The sequence below is a fragment of the Camellia sinensis genome, chromosome 11 (genome assembly GCF_055761805.1).
Source record: "Camellia sinensis isolate YWXY chromosome 11, ASM5576180v1, whole genome shotgun sequence".
In the NCBI taxonomy this organism is placed as follows: Eukaryota; Viridiplantae; Streptophyta; class Magnoliopsida; order Ericales; family Theaceae; genus Camellia; species Camellia sinensis.
In genome coordinates this window covers 120,096,263-120,118,025 of record NC_138971.1, presented here as the reverse complement: position 1 = coordinate 120,118,025, position 21,763 = coordinate 120,096,263, and the positions used below count along the sequence as shown (strand labels likewise).

Sequence of the window (21,763 nt, the reverse complement as noted above, 5' to 3'; positions counted from 1 at the left end):
CCCATTTAACTAGCCTATCAATTTTAGGCAATCAAATTCATGCCTTTCTTGAACCCCCAAAAGTGACTTTCACTTTAAACACTGATATGAGTTACACAGAATTTATCAAAAAATACCAAGGCAAGTCTGCTTCCTCTGTCGATGATAAGGAGAGAATTGACTTTTATTTAGTTTGGCTCTGCTAATTCCTCTTTTGTATTCTTGGATATAAGGTCACCAAAGAGTACCTCCCACTAGCTCTATGCATTCGGGATGGCCAAGCCATGGCCTTTGCCCCTTATCTTCTTGCCACCCTTTACAAAGAGTTATTTTCTCTTGTTGACAATAAAATCTCTGCCAACTGTGGTGAACCCTTTTGACTCTTCCAAGCTTGGTTATATGCCTATTTCCATGAGGCACAACCCTCACCACCTAATACCATAAGGCCAATCTTTCACTCCTATGCTGAACAATTCCTCACTTTTAATAGCAAGCCTACCCTTACATTCACAAACCACCTTACCATGTTTTACAAACTTCCTTTCAACAGACCCTCCACCTTTTACAGACCATTTCACAACTTTCAATTCTCATCCAATAGACTTTTCTTCCTTTTCACAGACCCCTCTGCTTTAACCAATAACCAAGTCCAAGCACAAAATGAAACTTGGAGACACATTCTAACCTGTAGACATATCTTGGTTGGCTTTTCTATATCTTCCACCAAAATGTCCAGCTGCAGTTTTGAGACATACTGTCCCAATCAAAGGTCTAGGCAGTTTGGCCTTTCCCAAGGTATCCCATATCCTTATTTTCACCCAACCATTCATGAAGAGATTGGGTCTAGAATCAAGCTAAAGGACCCTGGTCAAGCTGAATCCATCCTGACCGAAAACACTGGACTTCTCAAAGACTTTGGTCCCTTCTTTTTTAAACTTGCCTCAGACTACACCATTGCTTTTGATCACTGGTGGAAACTTATGGCTGCCATCATTTTCTTCAAGCCACTTGAAGTTTGCCTCCAAGATACTTCTATCAACAACCAAGGCCCCATATCACCTTCTAAGCTCAAGTCTGCAGGTACTCCTATTTCACATTACTTCAGACTGTCTCACGTTTTGTTTGTTTCTCTCTTTTTTAAGACCATTGATTTCTTTAACTTTTGGCAGCCACCCTTGAGCCTGCTGTTGAGCCCCTAGTCAGGGACCAACATAAAGGCAAAGCTCCAATGGATCCAACCATTCAACTGAAAGACACACCCTTAGTTCCTAAGCTAATGGGGGACTCTTTTTCAGCCCTCCATACACAAGCACAAAGGAGGACCACCACCCTTACCCCTGTCGAGAGAGAAGTCAGTGCTAAGAAAAGGCAAGAGCCTTCCACTACTCCTGCCCCAGACACAGATCTTAGTGATTGGGACACCCCCCTTAGCTAAATAGTTGGCTAGACAACTTCAAATCCCCCAGGGCAGCTCTACCAAGTATGTGTTCTTATCACTTCTTATCTCATACATCACATCAACTTTTACTTATGTCTAACTGACTACCTCCTCTTTTGTAGAGAAAAAGGGAGAAGATTACTCATCACTACTACTGATGATGAGGACACTTCTATTTCTCCACAACACAATCATCCATCTCCTATTCCTTCCACCAATGAACCTAGAGAGTTCATTCTAGAGTCAACTCCACCATGATCTCAAGAACCACCGCTACCTCAAGAATCACCTGTATCACAAACACTTTCACAACCTTTGCCTTAAATCATCCCACAGCTTTCATTACAACCACCTTCACAGCCTTCACCACAACCATCTATGCATCCTTCACCACGACCATCTACACAGCCTGCACCACAACAGCTTTCACATCTAGAGCCTCCTCCTATTGCTCTCAAGGATGTCACACTTGGGGCTTTCCCAATGAAGGTCCTTTATCCAGGGGCCACTGAGCTCATTAACTTCCCTTCAGTCTTTACCCCTCAACCATCACCATCTAATTTCTCCAACTCCCAAGCTTCAAACAAACAATCAGAAAGGATTGATACAAGATCTCCTGCTAGCCTTCAATCCTCTCCAAGAAATCACAATACAAGATCTCTTCCATCAGAAGCTCAAAACACCCAAGGTAAATATAAATACAAATATGACCATCCATTTTTTCCTTTTTACTTCTTTTAACTAATTGCTCTTCTTTTCCAAACTACACAATCCATGACTCATCGCCACTACCAACGACAGAGAGAGCTTGAAGGCCCCCATGACTCATCCCCACTACCAGAACCAGAGAAAGAGCCTGAAGGCCCAGATGCTGCCACTGCCTTTCCTACCCTTGAGATTGATACCTCATCAATACTTGCACCAGCTCCTCCTGCTACCACAACCACAACAGAACAAGGCCAACCTTCTGCAAGCACTTCATCTATAGGACAGGTACTAATATTTCCAACCTTGTCTCCTTTATTTTCTACTATTAACTTACCCATTTTATTACTGTCGGTAGGCCATCACTTTATCCCAGGACATTTGGAAAGAACTCTCCACCCTCCAACAGCATCTTGACTAAATATCCCCCCTTTCTCAAAGGCTACATCACTTCCAAACTGAGACCCAACAAACACTTACCACCTTCATCAACCTCATCAATACCCCACTTGAAGAAATCATTCTCCATCAATTTGGTGAAGCCTTGGCCTGTCTCACTGCTGCTCTAAACCTTTCACCCAATCCTTTCAACCCAATTCAATTAAAACAACTGGTCAAAGTCATCACAGAATGGCCAAGTCTTTTGAAAATGGTTCAGCCTTACTCTAAAGATATACAAACAAAAAGAGGTTTTCTGAACAAAGCCCATGCTATATCTACCTCCCTCACACTTAGTCATCAAACCTCTTCAGCTAATTCTGAACAATGCACAATACTTGAACTTGAAGAACGCAGGCTTATGGCAGAACTTGCCTTTGTCAGGCAAAGAAAACTCCATCTGCAGCAACAACAAGACTAGCTTTATCAAGAAGTAAGGACAATGTTTTCCCAGATTACACACGATCCTTCTTCAATTCAAACAGTCAAAACTGAGTTGGACCAAGCCCAAGCCATACTAGTAGATGCCCAATCAGAATAGGGTATTCTGGCCATTCTCTTCCCCAAAACCTAGATTAGTTTTTTTTTTCTCTGTGTATTGCACAAAACATTTACTATCTTGTAACCCATTGTACAAACATTTATATTAATGAATATCAATATTCTGTTTTGAATGGCCTGTTGTACTTTTCTGCAAGTTTTCTTCCCTTTCGTATTTCTATGAATTAATCAACTCCCTTTGAAAGTTTCCTACATGGTTGGATAATACTTTTTAAGGTATTTTCCATTTATATTCCTTCTATGTGGCTGCCCTTCCAAGGATTCCAACTGATATGCTCCTCCCTTAAGGACTTTATGAACCCTAAAAGGGTCTTCCCAATTTGGTGACCATTTGCCAAATTTGGGGTCCTTTTATCCCTAATGGAAAAATAGTCTTCCACACCAAGTCACCTACTCCAAAGATTTGCAACTTAACTTTCTTGTTATAGACTCTCTCAATCTTTTTCTTTTGGGCCATCATACAATCAAAAGCATCAATTCTTTTGCACTCTACATCATGTAACTCCATGAACATGGCCTCCACATACTCATCGACAGGAATGTCATAGTGCTTAGCCACCCTACTGGACCTTACTGTCACCCAATGGTAAGACTGTAGCATGACCATAAACTAATTCATAAGGGGATGCTTGGATACTATCCCTTTTTGAATTCCTGTAGGCCCACAGAACTTCAAATAACAACTCATGCCAATCTCTTGGATTGTCTTCTATTACTTTACTCAGTGTCACCTTGATTGTTTTGTTTGATGACTCTGCTTGCCCATTTGCTTGGGCATAATATGGAGATGAGTTCAACATTTGAATGCCATACTCTTTGGCAAACTTCATTATTTCATCACCATTAAATACTGTCCCTTGATCTACAGTAATTGTTTGTGGAAAACCAAATCTATGCACTGTGTTTCTTGATAAAATCAATCACATGAGGCTGATTTGCCACCTTCAGTGGGGCTAATGAAACCAGCATTTAACAACCTCTCAATTTCATCTTTTACCATGACAGTAACCTCATTTGTCATTCTTCTTGGAGGTTGCTTGTGTGGCACATAATTTGATTTTATTGAAAGTTTATGTTCAACCAAGGACCTATCCAGTCTTGGCATTTCATCATAACTCCGTGCAAAACAGTTAGAATACTCTGAAATCAAGCCAACTAGCTTGACCTTACATTCATTAGATAATAAAGCATTTACGTAAATAGGCCTCTTACAGGCCTCATCTCCTAAGTTAAACTTCTCTAAATTGTCCGGCACATCAGCCTTGAGATCTTCAAGCTTTGCAGGGGCTGCCTTTAGATTCTCATACTACACCTCTTTATAATCTGTAGGGCTATCATCTACCACACATTTTGCCCAAAAATAGTGGGGCAACATACCCCCTAACCTTCTTTCTAAAAAGAAATTAAAAAGTCTAACAAAAGTACTTTTAATTACATCAGAATCAAATTCATTCTCACTTTTCTTCATCTTCCTTGGTAATGTCTTCAATCAGCACTTTATCTACAGGCCTAGTCTACAAGACATTTGGCCTAGCCACTTCCTGGCTCATCTTGGCTCATCTGTCGAAAACCTTCCCCAACAAATTTCTGGAACTCATCATAAGTCAACCTAATTCCTTTGGATTTTAGTTCTTCATTTTCTGGCACAACAGGGCTAAATTCTTTAGCATACATCATAGCTTCCACATTGTGAATGTCTGCCTTAAAGGGATTTGCTTCTCCCAAAAAACCTCTATGCTTTGTCCTTTTTGACCTTCCACAATTAAGAAAATCAAAGCCTGATGAAGGGAGGAAGGTACACAACCATTAGAGTGACTCCAATCCCTTCCCAGCAGCAGGTTATAATTTGAGGTAGAGTCAATCACAAAAAATGTTGCTCCCATCACTCTAGCTCCCACTTGCAATTGCAAAGCAATCATTCCTCTTGTATCAGAAGAACCGCTTGAGAAATCACTCATAGATACATCAAAAGGAATTAAATCATCTATAGTCTTACCAATCACACTTAAATTTCTGGTGGGCAAATTATTCCCAATAGCCCCATTATCGATTAACAACTTGGTGAAAGGGCAACCATTCAGGTGTGCACTCACATACAAAGTCCTCAGATGCCTTACCAATTCTAGCTTAGGTGACTGGAGTACCACCTTCTCACCACTACCAGTTTTAATTACCTGAATGGACTTACTAGCCACTTCTTTAGACTCATCCATCTTTGTTACCATCACAGCAGGCTCTGACAAGTCTTCCACATCCCCCTCCAATTGTTCTAATTGCCCAAGCCTTGCTTTAAACCTTTTTGGTAAAGCCAAAATCATATTACAATCAGTGTTTAAAGGCAAAGAACCAAACCTAATTGCCTCTACCTTTTCACTAAAACCCTCAGAACTTTCAGATTTTGTATCTTCTCTTTTGCCTTCCTTACTGTCGACAAGAACCTCATCTAGTTTGCCTGTCACAATACTTCTATCAGCCATTACCTCATCCTCCCCACTCTCTTCATCTAACAGGAGTGCTTTAGATATTTCCTCCAATTGCCTCCTAAGGAGAACCTTCTTAGGTTTCTTATCTACTATTTCCTCTATCTTGCTTGACTCACCACCCTCTTTCTTATTCTTCTCTCTCCAAAATCAAATTGTTTTGATCCTCTCTTTGGATTATCTCCCTCTTTTGTTGAAAACATAGCATGAAACTTCCTTTGCTCCCTCCTCACCTGAGTCCTAGTTGGGCCCATATGCTTCCATCTTGACAAAGGGAACTTTGGGTGAACCACACCTTGCCAACCAGCATGTGTAGGCACTGATGGCTTCACCATCCTTGGCTGCATTGAGGGATAAGCCTGTGGAAACCTCACCCATTGGCTATGAATCTGTCCTGGCCTGAAAAACCGTTGACCTTGGCCAATAAATGGCATTTGAAATGGCCTTGGTACAAATACTGGTCTCTGAACATGACTAGGGCCAATAGATGGCCTTTGATCTCTCACCTGTCTTACTTTAACTCTGACTCCTTCTGAACCTTGAAGAGAAGGATACACAGGTTGCCACCTAAATAAGAATGGACCATTCTTCTCACTATATGATCTGTCGACAGGCCCAAAAATTCTAAGGTCCTGCCCATCAAACAACAACTGGTCTCCATTGAAAATTTGAGGTCACCCCCCCAAAGGTATTGAACCTTAAGCCATGATCCTTCACAGTCTCTTTCAACTTGTTAGCTAAAATTGCTTGCAATTTTCCTTTTCAGTCCAACATCTTGTCCATACAAACTTGTCTTCATCAATCACTTTCTTTCCCTTCTTCTGCCTCTCCTTGTGAATCCTTTCCAAATCAGAAACCAAAATAGTTGGGTTTGGTGTCTTCTTTTTAATGCTAGCTAACACCATATGGATTGATGCCATCTCTGGAAAGGGATTTCTGTCCATTGCCATAACTCCCTTTTCCTTTTCTGCATATTTCAACAGTCCCTTTTGTATTAAATCCTGCACACAATTTCTGAAAGTTACACAATTGTTGGTAGAATGTCTAAAAGTGTGATGCCATTTACAATATGTTTTCCCTACTCTGTCTTTTTTTGGAATTCTATGCCCAGGGGACAATGTTAAAAACTTATTAGCTAACAACTCATCAAAAATGGCATCAGCTTTTGACAAATCAAAAGAATACTGCCTAAATGTGGGGTTTATGTTTCTTTTGGCTGGCTGATTTGCTGGCATGTTCATTGGTTTGCCCACTTTCCTCAAAGTTCCACAAATCACTGGTGTTTTGCTAACCACTTGACCCACATCAACATCAATTTCTATTTCCACATCAACTTCTTGGAAATAAGTTCCATAAGAATTTGCATTCCTATGTCTCTCCTCTCTAAGAATTGACTCATATCTTGTTGCCCTAGATGACTACTCAAACAAGTCCCTAAATTCCATCCCTTCAAATTTCTTTCTTAACTCAAATTCCAGCCCATTTTGAGCCATTCTTATAATTTCAACTTCAGGCATACACATTCGACACTTGTTTTTTGCTCTCTTAAATCTGTTAATAAATTGTTCTGCACTCGTAAAAAACTTTTATCTCATTTCGGATAAATCAACCAAAGTTACTTTTGGCTCAGTTCTATAAAACTGAGCATGAAACTGACTCTCCATTTCTACCCAAGTATGAATTGAATCAGCAGGCAAATTAATGAACCATGTGAAAGCAGTCCTAGACAGAGAATATGGAAATAACCTCATTTTAAGTATGTCATTATTTCCTGCTTTTCCACATTGTAAAGTAAACCTCCCTATGTGTTCAATTATTGATTGGTTTTCCTCACCATGAAATAAGGAAAACTCAGGGACCCTGTTGCTCCTAGGAAAAGGTTCATCATCTACCCATTGAGGGTATGGTTTCCTAAACCTAGGCCTTTCAAGCCTTTTCACCCCTGGACCATAAAGGTCTTGAACAATCTGAATAATTTGATCTCTGAAGATTTTCACCATGATTAACAACATTTTGCCCCCTATGCCCATAATTATTCTCAAGAAAATCATGCCTGTCGACATGTAAAGGGGGTGCTCGACCCCTTGGCCTTGGGCCATTACCAAATGGTTCATGATACATGTTAGGCCTGTGTATTTCAGGATATGCTCCCATATTACCATCATTATTTACACCTTGGTCTCCATAACCCATATTATATCCAACATTTTGATTCCCAAAACCTTGATTATAATTTTCAAAACTCATATCATTTCTTGGCCTCATGATAGGATAACCATTAAATTCCGTGTTAAACAAATCTTTGTCTCCTACCTCTCTTTGGCCATATAATGGATTAGAAAAAACATTTGACCCAGGATGCCCCCCAGGCTAGTTTCCTTGAATTTTAACATTTGGGGTTTGAAATACCTAATGCATTCTTTCCTCTGCAGTTGGGTCCCTATAAAAGGACATTGGCTCACTAGCAGGTTGCTGTGGCACACCAGTTGGTGGCACCATGTGTGTTCTTGAGGTCACCTTCTATGCCTTTGCTTCAGTCTGGCTTGCATGCTCCATCAACGGAGCTTTCAATACACTCCTCACTTCTCCCAGTAGGATTTGATTCTCTTCTAATGACTGGTTTGCTAGTGCATTCCTTATTTGAGCCATCAGAACCCCTGTTGGAATTTTGGCATGGCCACTTACCAGGCTTCCTGTACCCACTGATTGGCCATCCATATGGCCTTTATAGGTCATTGCCTGGCCTACATGCTGAACACCACCATCATCAGCAAAGACCAAGTCCTTGTCCACTTCTTCTTCTTCAAACTCAGCAGGTCCTTTTCAGCATGCTTATCAACCTGTTTCTTAGCCTTCACCATTTCTTGTCCAAATTATGTAAGATTGTCCCACTAGGCGTGCCAAAAATTGTTAGTAAAAATTATGCTAGGGCTAGATCGACAGCAACCAAGCAATAATCCAAACTACACAACTTAAATAAAAACAATCAAGCAATTGTGGTTCTAGTTCCAATGTCTCAAAAAACTAAGGACTTTTCTGGACTAAACAGTGACATCAAAGTAAACAAGAAGGAAAACAAACTTTCTTGATCAACAGATGGTGACAAGGTAGATTGAATAAAAGGAAACAACTTCAAATTACTGTATCAACAGATGGTAACAAAGTAGATTAAATGAACAGAAGCAATTTCATATTGAAATCACCTATGCTTACTCAACAAGTACAAATTACAATTATAGATACTACTCCTAAATTACAATTTCAACTACTCCTAAGTCTAAAATTAAGTTGTTGTGCTGTTGTTGATGTCCCCTCATTTTTGCCAATATCTGGCATTTATACTTCTTCTTCCACACGCCCCCATGATCTCCCCAATCTACAACTGCTGCAACTACTCCCTGGCTTCTAGGCCTTTCAATTACATTAATCCTACACTTCTGTCTATTGATCTACCTCTTCTTCAAGTTATTTCATGCCCACAAACTCTTTTAACTTTCTCTCGACAGAGAAAAGCTCCTACTTTGTCTCATGCTTTCTGTTGAAAGGCTGCCCACTAACTCCATGATTGCTGCCAGTAATTGTTCCATGACTTATAGTCAACCCATATGCAAAAACCCACTTTCAACTGTTAGTCATGATCCTCTAATGCTGGACATCCACTCTAGACTTGGCCACGTGTCCTCCACTAACTAGACCACCTGTCGACAGAACCTAGCAAAAATAAGTGCAAACAATGAGAAATAGTACGAATTGACGAGAAATGGAACTCTGTTATTTTAAAGAGTTTATTTCTCACCAAATATGGTGAGATAACAACTGCCTTCGTTTCGGATGTGGGTTGGTGTTTTGACTTTTTTAATCTGGGGCTAAAAAGCGTCGTTTGGGATGGGCTTTTTGGCTTTTTTGACTTTTGTGAGAGAAAAAATTAAATGATTATGGTTTGAATGTGACATTTTGTCTTATTAGTTTTTTAGCTTATTTTGTATTTTTGTGGCTAAAATTGCCCCAACCCAACCCAACCCAAACCTTCATGCCAAACGAACCTTAATTGGTTGTGTAATTTTCTGAGATTGCCTATTAAAATACATAGAAATAACAGCAAATTCCATTAGCGTTCTCTATAATTTAAGACTTGTGTCACTTTGGTTATTAATTTTTTAATTGTGATATGTTTGATCTTAAATTTTGAATTTTGTTCCAAATAAGAACAATCAAAGAAGTTTTCTTTGCAAATAGTTCATGTCAAGGGCAAAATTGTCATATAACTTATTTTGTATTAGTTAACTTGTATATTGTTTGAAATGTAATGGCATTTTTTTTAATGAATAATACTGCAACTTTCTTGGTTATAAAGTTATGTTTGGTTTGGTTTTTAAAATCTATTTCTAGAAAAATTTTCTAAGAAATTTAAAATTAAATTAGTGAATTTTTTTTTGAAACACATCATTTTTATGTAATTTTATCTTTTGGGAGGGTAGAAATAAGTTTTTAAAATAATTTTTTTTGATTTTTTTTTTGTTAAATTAGTTTTTATTTTTTCAAAAGTCAAATATGACAACAAATTTGATGTCATTATTAAACTAATCCATTAAATAAAAAATCCAAAACTAAAAACATTTCATATATTAAACACATCGGTTATACATTAAAAGAGTAATAATCATCCATTACCTGATAATCATCCAAAAATATTTATTAACAACAAATACAACCATCTATTACATGATAACCTTTCAAAAATATCAACAAAAACAATCACCCATTATATGATCATCATCCAAACATATATTAAAAGTTAATTTAGGACTTGTTTGGGGTGTGCTATATAAGTACACTTTTTATTTTTTTTGAGTCATATCACCTCTTTACTTTTCTGCACATCTTTTCGTAAAAAGTCAAAAAGTGTACTTATTTAGATCATCCCAAACAATCCTTTAGTAAAAAATAAAAATATAAAAGATTTATCATTTTTATATAATTTTATCTTTGGTAGGTAGAAATAATTTTTAAAAACTCAAAAATATTGTTTTGACATTTTTTTGGGGTCAAATTAGTTTACATTTTATCAAATTGAAAACTTTACCCTTGAAATGGAGTAACAGTGTCTTCAATTGTTCTTATTTGAAACTAAATTAAAAATTCAGGGTCAAATGTATCACAATTGAAAGATCAGAGACCAAAGTGACACAAGCCCCAAACTATAGGGACAGTTAGTGTAATTCGCCCTAGAAACAAATTTAAATTCTACCAATACCCCTACATGACATACTTTGCTCTTTTTACCCATCTAAACATGATAGTGAGAAAACATAATCAAATTTTTCTTCTTCTTTTCTCACGTAGATGAGAGACTATAATAATTTTTTTTTTCTCAACTTATGATCCAAACAGTGTGTTACTTGTACTTTTACTCAAAGTGGAAGTTTGAGTAAAAAACTTCATTTGATATGAAGCACTCCAATGGATAAACTCAAATTTGAGTAAAATTTCTAAGTGCCAAATTTTGAGTGGATGCGCTAGGAGTTGGAGTCTATGAAGCATAGGTATGGGTATGGATACGGGTATAGGTACGAGGTGGGTACTCTGATACAGAAAATTCTTAAAAAAGTATGGTACGGGTACGGCTGGGGTACGTCAAATTTTTTAATTTTTTTTTTAAAAAAAATTTATAGCTAAACATCCAACATACAAATCAAAGTTTCAATATTAAAACTAAAAGGAGAACTTGTCTACAAAGCTGTATAGTTATTTCTTTTTCTTTTTTGATTGTCTAAAAAAGGATACAAAAGAGAGCAAACCATGACTCATTGGTAAAGGGTGTAGAAACAAATTACTTGATATTTTCAAAATTGAAAGAAGAATAATAAAGGCTGCAATAAATTCTAGCATTTGCAAAAAAAAAAAAAAAAAAAAAAAAAATTCATTTTGCCGTACTGGTGTCGTACCCAAATGTATTTGCTGTATCCGGCATGTATTCGGCATACCCGGTACACGTACCGCTATACTTGCACCCAGTAAGTACCCAGTACTCATACGGCACCATTTTTTAAGTACCTGTGCTTCATAGGTTGGAGTAAAGGACAATTAGGAGAATTTGGAAAAGTTGGGTAGAAGATCCGATGTTTCAAGTTTTGATTGGATAAAAATTTGAGTAAATGAAACGGGTAGAGTCAAATTTTGAGTAAAACTCAATGTGGTATTGGTTAGTGGAGGGGATTCTAGTGGTTTTTAACTGAAATTTAAATTTGAGTCAAGATTTGGGAAGGGTTAGAGATGACTTTAGAGCATCTCCAATTTTTCATCAAATTCAGATTTGATGAAAAAAAATTGCTGAAACTGTATGCTAACCATTTCATCAAATTTGTATCAAATCAAGGGAGAGGCAATTTTTTCACCAAATCAAGGATGAACAAAATCCTTCGCCAAGTTTTCAACTATCATATTTTTACTCAAATTTGATGAAATTTTAAAAAGAGTTAGGATTGGATATGGTTTTCTTTCATAAAAAATGGTTAAAAGAGATTTTTAGGCTAAGTTTGGAATTTTTCAAATAGATTTGATGAAAAAGAGAGTAAAGATTGGAGTGTTCCATACCATATCAAGTTTTTAACCAAATTTTCAATCAAATGTGATGAAAAGAAAGAGTGAGGATTGGAAATGCTCTTATCATTCTTTTAATAAGCTTGTGTTCTGAACTTATGGTATGTGGTTTTGGCTTGCTTTATAGTTCTTTTGTTCAACTTCTTTGGCCTGTAACCTTAATTTTAATGGGTGAGTTGTTTTCATCTCACACCTCTGTTTGGTTCTTGAGAAAAATGAGGAAAATGAGAAAAGCGTCCTATTGTAAAAGAAATCAATTTATAAAACCATATTCTCATAGCCTTGTAAAAGTACTTGTACTGCTTTTCTGTGTGCAAAACTGATTTGATTTTGTGTATCATTGGTACTTCTACTTTTCTGTCTTTCCAGTGAGTGACCTTTTTTCTCCCTTTTCAAATGCATTTCATCTCTAAATTCTTTCCTATTATAATCAAATATGGATTTGAAATCGATGCTTTGGTTCTAATTGGAATTTGTTTGTGAATATTCGTTGATTAGGAAGATACCTTAGGCATTTGGGATATGAAGTCAATTATGTTTGTAACTTCACTGATGTCGATGACAAGGTTAGTAGTTGAATTGCTCCAACAACATTGAGGTTGCATGTGGATTTATGGATTTTACTCTTTCAAGGAGTGAATCTTTTAATTCAATATGGTCTTTTAGATCCAGATTTTAAGAAGAGATTTGAGAGTTTTAGATTAATGGATTTGAAATAACTTGGCGGATGTTATTATTTGAAATCATTCAGTGAATAATTCTACTTGTACAAGAAGTTTTACAAAATGTATTCACTTATTTCTCTATTTAACCAGCCACTTTACACGTATCAACCTATTTCCAATATTTAACTTCCTACAATTTCATGAAGTTTAACATCCCTTCATTGCAAATCCTTTCATTTAGATGGAGTTTGAAATCATAAATTTAGAAATCCTTTTCCTTGTCTAGTACGTGCTTAATGAGAAATTTTTTCCAAGTTCATAGAGTTTTCCATGATGGCTTGCTTTCAATAATTGTATTCGGAAGTTACTTTTAAGGAAATATATAATGGCTTGTTTTCAATAGAGTTTTCCATAATATTTGCCGAGGGCTTGTGCATCCTTGGGGATTAGTTGGGCTTTGGTTCGGACATCCCAATGCCAATATAAAAAAAAAAAAAAATAGAGTTTTCCATAATATTTTTATCGCTGCTTACACAGAACTTTTAATGAAGGAAAATTCTTATATACACACACAAATCTACATATTATATGCACCTCTACTTTTACCAAAGTTACCACAATGGGGTCGTAACCAACACCATTTTGTTACATAACCAAACACCACAATGGATCGTAACTTAAGTTAACAACTTTGATTTGGCAATTTTTTAATCTCAACTAAACACCACAATAGTTAGTAATCAACACCAATTTAATATGTATGGTGTGTATTTTAGCATGACCTTGATGTGTTATGGATATAATTTTGTTTAGTATTTCCACATATGATCTAATTCTATATGTTGCTCCTACTTTTGTCTGCTTGAAGTCGAGATATTGAAAATGCTTTTAGATTTGAACTTTTCTTTGTTGCCGAGTGTCATTTCAAGACAATTAGTAGTATGCTTGAGTTTTTCCTTCAATTGTTAGTTTCGGTGTATATCCTGCTACCCTTGAATGGTGAGGTCCATGGTCCAAGTGCGACTTGGGAGAAGTGTGTATGTCTTACTAGTCTGAATAGCTGCAAATAATAGAGCATGATTTAGAGACTATGCTGGCTAGTGAGCTTAGAACAAAGCGATATAATGTTTCTACATAGATTGCTAGATAGTTATTAAATGATATTTAGGTTTCATCTAAGGAAATGCCTAAAATTTAGTTGTTTTTAGATCTGGATTACAAAGAAAGAAGTCTGAAAAATACTATCCTTTATGTAAGATGTGGCAGTAGAGGGATCAGAAAGTGCTGCAGGGAATTGAAAAGTCCAGCCCATACTTCTCCTTAAAACCCAGGTATTAAGGAGAGGAAAATTGAAACCTTATAACTAGCATAGATGGGGCAACTCCAGGCCATGTGCGACACGCCGGACAAACGGCACATCAGTCATAGGCCCAACCAAGATCTGATATCAAATTGAATGAAAACAATTATTTGACTTACCAATCAATGAGGTAGAGGCCATGTATATATAATATATTCATGATATAATTTAAGAAACTATATATACAAGGTAAGATTTCTATAATGGAAACAATATACACAAGGTAAGATTCCTATAATCAAAATAATTCCTATTCTTACCTTGTGTATATTGTTTCCATTATAGGAATGTTACCTTGTGTATATTGTTTCCATTATAAGAATCTTAACTTGTGTATATACACAAGGTAAATTGTTTCATGAGAATCTTACCTTGTTTATATACACAAGGTAAATAATTATGTAACAATGTATATAAGACTCTTTTATATAGGAGGAGAGAAAATTAAGTATGATAATCCTAAATATGGTAATGAATATAATATGGTATGTATAATAGATAGAATATATAGTTACTATATTTAACACCTCCCCTCAAACTCAAGTAGGGATACCAACTTGTACTTGAGTTTGGAGAGAGAAACTAAAATATGAAATAATTCACTACAACAAAAGTAACCTATAGTGACGAAAAGTAGTGAATAAAATAAATTTCGTCACTAAATAAGAATAATTCATGACGAATTATAAAATTTTGTCGCATATAATAAAAAAATAAAAATAATTGGTGACGAAATTTATTTTCGTCAATAAATACTTCTTTTTAGGTGAGGAAAAATTAAGTTTCGTCATCAAAAGTTTTCCCGCTAATTTTTTTGGGTGGCGCCAAAATTTTGAGACTTTTGATGAGAAAAAAATTTGTCACTAATTATAAAATTATTAGTGAGGAATATATTTTTATCACCAATAATTTTACATTTTTTTTTGAAAAACTTGATTTAAAAAATTTAAGATTATTTGGTGAGAAATATATTTTCGTCACTAATCAACTTGTTTGGTTCTGGTTTTCAGAAAATTCTACTTTTTTTATTTTCCATATTTTAATATTTTCAATGAATTTTTTTAATATTTTCAGCTATTTTTTTAAATTTTTTTTACACACACCTAACATAAATATACTTAAAAAATATAATACACTACTAGAAAAGGGAGCTTTAGCCACGAAACTTTTTGCGACGGTTTAAAAATTATCACAAAAATAGGCTTTTGCGACGGTAATAAAATATGCCGCGAAATCATTTTTTTTGCGATGGCAAGTGATTGTAGCCAAAAAGGCACCAGATAAATATTATTATTAGAGACGGACAACCCACAACTGTTGCAAAAGGGTTTTTTTCTTCATTTTGTTAATTTGCAACGACCTTTCAAACCGTCGCAAAAACTTAATCCTCTAATTTTCCACTTTCGCACATCTCTCTCTCTCACACACACACACCTATCCCTAATATTTCAGTCTTCTCTCTCATGTCCAACCCTAATTTCATTCTATCTCTCTCACACCACTACAACAAAAGTAGCATATAGTAACAAAAATTAGTGAAGAAAATAAAATTTCTCATTAAATATGAATAATCCGTGAGAAATTATAAATTTCGTCACATATAATAAAAAAATAAAAATAATAGGTGAGAAAATTTATTTTCATCAATAAATACTTCATTTTAGATGAGGAAAAATTAAGTTTCGTCACTCAAGGTTTTTCCAATTTTTTTTTTTGGGGCGCCAAATTTTTGAGACTTTTGGTGAAAAAAATAATTTTATCATTAATAATAAAATTATTAATAAAAAATATATTTTCGTCACTAATAATTTTTAATATTTTGAGATTATTTGATGAGAAATATATTTTATTCACCAATAATTTTTAATATTTTTGGATTTTTTGGTAAAAAAATAATTTTGTCACCAATCTTGAAAGGATACTGGAGATATCGAGCGAGAAAAAATACAACTTCTTTGTGTAGAAAGCTAGGGTTTACAAAATCGTTTTAGGCATATTACCTACACTAGAAAGCTCTCTCTCTCTCGCTTTGTCTCCATCACCGTCGGGAACAGGAGCACCACCGCTATCGCACACAAGCACCACTGTCGATCCACCATTGGAGCATTACCCAGGTATGCCCTTTCTATTTCGCCCTCTCTGTCTCCCTATCTCTGTCTCTCTCTATCTTCTTCCATTCGCATGGCTTCACACAAACCCAGTCCCAAATCGACCCACCCACCGCCATTGAGTTTAATACAGATTCCTTCTCCACCGGGAACAACCACCATCGGCTCTCTTTTCCCTTTTACTCATTCTTTCCCCCACTCTCTGTCTCTCTCTCTCTATATATATACACACACTATATAATTGCTATATGAATTTGGGCTATGGTGAGAGTATGTGGATGACCTGTTCGATGAAATTCCAAAATGGGTTTTGAATTAGAGAAATTATGATAGTCTGTTAAATGAACTGGGTTTGGACTGATTGTCTTTTGATCATATTAAAAGATGTTGGAAATAAGAAGAATACAAGGAATGTTACTCTATATAAGCGGTATGAATTTATTGCTTTAGAGTTCTGTTTAGCTTGGAGTGGACAAGTTAGGTGGATATAAATTATTCTTCTATTGCTGGTAATTTTTTGGGCTTTCTTTGAGCTTCTATTAGTTGTTAGAAAAAGAGTAAGAGACCAGCCAATGCTCTAACAGCACTTAACATGGGAAAATGTGGTTCTACACAGTTGACCTGTTGTGATGTTAATGGTTGATCTTTGTTTCTCAAGTGATCTATTCATCAATCTTGTTAATGGTATCGAAACTAGAGTTTTGTTTATATGTGGTTATTTCAAGTTACATTTCTTTGTTGCTTTGAAGCTGTAATGGTATTGAAGCTGTAATTATTGCCCTGGTGATTAGGTGATTCCATTTTAATTGATTAGTTTTTCTTCTCATATCTAAATAATGTTTTTTTTATTTTTTTATTCTCCATATTTTAAAACTTGAACTTTTGTGTGTGTGTGTGTGTGTGTGTTTTTTTTTTTTTTGATGAAGCAAAATTGTCATCTAGTACCGAAACTATGAGCTATTTTTAATTATGGTTCTTAATATGAACATACAGGGGCTTTTGTTGGTGAAACTGCTTGTCAACAAATATCATCCATATGGTTGTCTTAAATAAAAATGTTGGTGATGCGATTGTATCTTAATTTTGTGTCCTTGGGCGCCCTTGGTTTGAGTCCCTGTACATATGAGGTTTGTATCATTGTCATAAAAATATCCTAATTTTGTTAGGAAATTTGTTGTCTTTGCTTTAGACATTGTAAAATTTAAATTGCATGGTTCACTAAATATCTATCCATATATTATAGTTATATAACACAGATTGAGGACTGAGTCATTGGAAACATATAATGATTTATTTAGAAGATACAATGGTTGTTCCTTTAAGTTTTAGCATAAAGTTTTACAGTAGATGTAGGATAGTAATTGGTTGCTTCTGTTTATATCAATAGGATTCAAATGACAATTTCCTTGTCAGGGACTTCAAATGATGGATTGGAAACTCAAAATTATTTTTCGCTGTACATATTATTGGCAAGATCAGTTTCTAATTTTGTAGTTGCAGAGGTAGTAGTGTTTCTAATTAGTCTTTAGTTAAATAAGTCCTTCCCTATCCTTTTTACTTCAGTATATGTTCTGCTTTCCTTGATGTCATTTGGGGATAGTATTCTGCGGGCATGTATCTTGACTATTTCTACTTGACCTGAGGGAAAGAATCAAGCTGAAGCAAATTTTATTCTTCCTGAGTTTAACAAGCTAGCAGCGGAGGTCAAATTGACTGTATGATCATAGTCTGGGTGAGTACAATTTCTGCTAGCTACTCCAGAATTTGGTCATAATCCTATAGCTTACCTCCAACTCGAGAATCAATATGAGACATGCTTGTAAAAGTTTTGACTAAATTTTTCTAATTTTTAAAATTGTATAGTCAAAAAATGGACCTAAAAAGTACATAGATATTTTTTTTGACTAGTATGGTCCTTCGGCACATCAATCTCAAATGTATGAGATCCTTTCTCAGAAAGAATGTAACCCATGTCTGCAGTTTCCTTAGCTGCGTCATCTCTCTCTTTATCAAATTGAGCAACTGTTTCCTCTCTAGCAATCCTCCTAATTTTTGTACGATGATCAATTCCTTCTTCACTTGACAAGTGCCTCTGTAGACTACCGTCAGTAGAAGGTATTCCTAACCAGGTATAATTCTTCTTTTGCACAACCAACAAAACTTGGATTAGACAAAACTGCATCAATCACAATCTTCCCCCTCCTCAGACTTGCAAATGGACGAACTTGTAGTTTTACAGTAGGGACCTCCCCGCAATAGAACTCTTCATTATGAGGCCCAATTGAACAAGACTCCAAGGTAATGCTCAAAGGTGAAATTTGCCGAACCTTACCAAAATCAAGCACGCGCTGAATATACTCGCCCAGAACCTGTGTTACATGGACTCGCCACTTTGGGGCGAAGTACCCGTGTCGACACGACACGACACGGGTGCGGGTGTGAGATCTGTGTCGGATTCGCCTGTTCTCATTCGGACACGGCTCTTCACAAACACAGACAGCAAAAGAAATGAAGGAGGAGAGAGCAAGAACCTGGTTGAAGGTCGAAGACCTCCAGTCGAAGCTCTATCCGGTCGATCCAGTTGAAGATCGAAGCTCCATCAGTCGATCGAAGCTCCATCCGGTCTCTCTCTCTCGCCTTCTCTCTCTTCCTAGCGATCGCGATCGCTTCCCTTTTTCTCCCTCTCCCTCACTGTGTCGTTTTCCCTGGCTCTGTCTTCCTTCTCCCTCTTCCCCTTTTCTTCTTCCTTCTCCCTGACCCTGTCTAATCTATCTATTATTATAACTATAATAATAAATAATAAACTATTAATAGTTAATAACTATAATAATAAATATTATTATAACTATAATAATAAATATTATTATTATATATCATATACTAATTATTATATAACATATAATATATTTATTAGATAATATATTTATTATAATAACTATAATAATAATAATAGTTAATAACTATAATAATAACTATTATTATTATATATTAAATAATAATTGTTATATAATATATTTATAAGATAATATATACTTGTATATATTAATAAATAAAAAAAATCACATGTATGTAAAATAAAATAAAAAAATTAATTAGAACACATTGTTTAAAAAATATAATAAATAAATTAAATAATTAATGTATATTAAAATAAAAAAAATATATATATATATATAATATAACTCATCTCCATAGATTTTTATTTGTTATTTATATAATATAACTCATCTTCATATAATAAATATATATTTTAAAAAAAAAATTATTTAACGTATCCCCGTACCCGTATCCAAATTTGGATACATATCCACGTACCCTTAATTTTTAATTTTGAAGTGTCTGACCCCTAGATACGCACCCGCACCCGATACCCATACCCGAGTCCGTGTAACCTAGCCCAGAACCGAACAAACAGAAGGTAAAAGTTTCGCTTCAACAAAAGTCTTGGCTTTTGCCTTCCCATACCAAACCAGTAAGCACACCCAAGATATCACGACAAAAAAAATAGAGCACCTGATTAAAAGTAACCCTTCTTCCCACAACCGAACCAAAGACCTAACCAGAGCTTTGTCTGCAGAAAGGGGCTTTGTTACATGTTTCACAATCAACCCACCTCTCAACCCTAGGTTCTTCCATTGCAGCTCCACATTTCTTCCACAAAAATGAGAAAATCTAATCCCCTGAAAAACCCAATGATTTTGCTTTGCACATTTACACTTGCTGAAAGCCCTTTTGGGTAGTTTTACTTTGTCTAGACAAACTAAATTGCCGTTGTTTCTTCTATTTACAGAGTATTGAAGAGGAAACCGTAGAAATGGGCTATGTAATTTGGTGCTCATTATCTCTATTATACACTAACCCAATTCAGAACTCATTTTCCGGGGACCAAGAACCAGCTCAGTCCCCTAAATTTTCAGAATATTAACCAGTGCCAAAAGAATCAACACTTATACAATAATCAAAATGAAACATCTCCAATTACCAATAATTTCAAAAAATAAAAATAAAAAATCAAACACAACCACCAGATATTAGACATAACACTCTGTTTGGATGGGATGATTTGGTCAGAAATCATGAGAAATTGTGAGGACCAAAAAAAAAAAAAAGAACAACTCTCTTATTTTGGTTATTTCATTTCTCACCAAAAGTAATTGCCTCCCAAAATTCAAACAAAAAAAAATGTCACCCATAACCCTTTCCCACGTGTTTTGCTTGCTTACCCATCCAAACATATGGTGAAAAACACAATCACTTGCAATTATTTCTTTTCTTTTATCACCCACAATCCAAACAGATTACAAGTTGTTTCCCTAACTCAAAATGGAAATTCATACACATTTTTTTAGGACTTGACAGAACATTAAAGAATTAAGTTTACCAACCAAAAACTGTGAAATCAACATACAGATATGAAATCCATATGAAAGTAAAGATTTTGCACTCATTTTTATAATAGAAATAGAAATACATACATATGCAATATGCATAGATAGATACAACGACATTTAAAGTAGAAAATCAGAGTCTTAACAACATTTCTCGAGTACATGTAAGGATAGGATTCAACATAAATCTCGATTTGAACAATTCTCTGAGATTGCTTCTATGAAGTTGCGTCTGTCCTTTGATTTCCCTCGCTTCCTGAATCTAGAGAGAGATAGAGCGAGAGAAAGGTTTGGACTTGCTTGTTGATGAGTATTATATTTATTATTGTCCTTTATGTTAATTATATAAATGGTGTGTATCATAACTTGTCTTTGTAGTCATTTTACCTAAGGTTAAAATTGTAATAAAAAATAAACTAATTAATGATTTGTCTTGAGAGGAAAAGTGGTGTGTAAATAGAGCCTCCCTTGTGTTGAATTCCACTTATCAAATTTACCTCATTGAAGAAGTCATCGGCCCATTGTCGTGAATCAAATGTACCTCAATGTTACATTATATTTTGAAGTTATTATATATATTCTGCCATTAGTGATAGTGATATATGGTATTCTTGCAATCTTTTGGCATCTTATGTTATCCGTGTTGCTTTATCATCAAAGATCACCTTAACTCTTTGAAGTTTTGAATTGTTATATGCATTTCTACTAAATTGGTTTATAAAATAAAATTATTTATATATGAGTTTAGATGTAATTGATAATATATTAACGTTTTCCTTATTTTTTTTTTCTTTGCAGATTGGTTTTTGATGACGTTTGGAAGCATACTTGCAAATGAAGATCAACCGTTGAATTTTTTTTTCTTGAACTGATACTTAGTTCTAGTTGCAAATCAAGATCGAGTGTTATTTTTATTTTGGACTCAACGTTAGTTCGTTTTGGAATTTGCTATGATGGTTTTTGTTTATTATACTTAATGGATTATTAAATTCATTTGTTTGATGGATATATTTTCATTTATAATATAAATTGTTTAGTGAA

The 21,763-nt window shown here is 35.2% G+C and overlaps 1 long non-coding RNA gene across 2 annotated transcripts; it reads left to right on the top strand.

Moving 5' to 3' along the window:
• Nucleotides 1–16,138: 16,138 nt before the first annotated feature.
• LOC114269937 (uncharacterized) lies at nt 16,139–21,763 on the top strand. 2 transcript variants are annotated; one of them, XR_014344410.1, is made up of 4 exons: nt 16,147–16,340; nt 17,328–17,461; nt 17,898–18,066; nt 21,521–21,763. It is a non-coding gene; the product is annotated as an uncharacterized LOC114269937 (long non-coding RNA). The 2 variants fall into 2 exon arrangements; XR_014344409.1 differs by lacking the exon at nt 17,898–18,066 and having other exon boundaries at nt 16,139–16,340.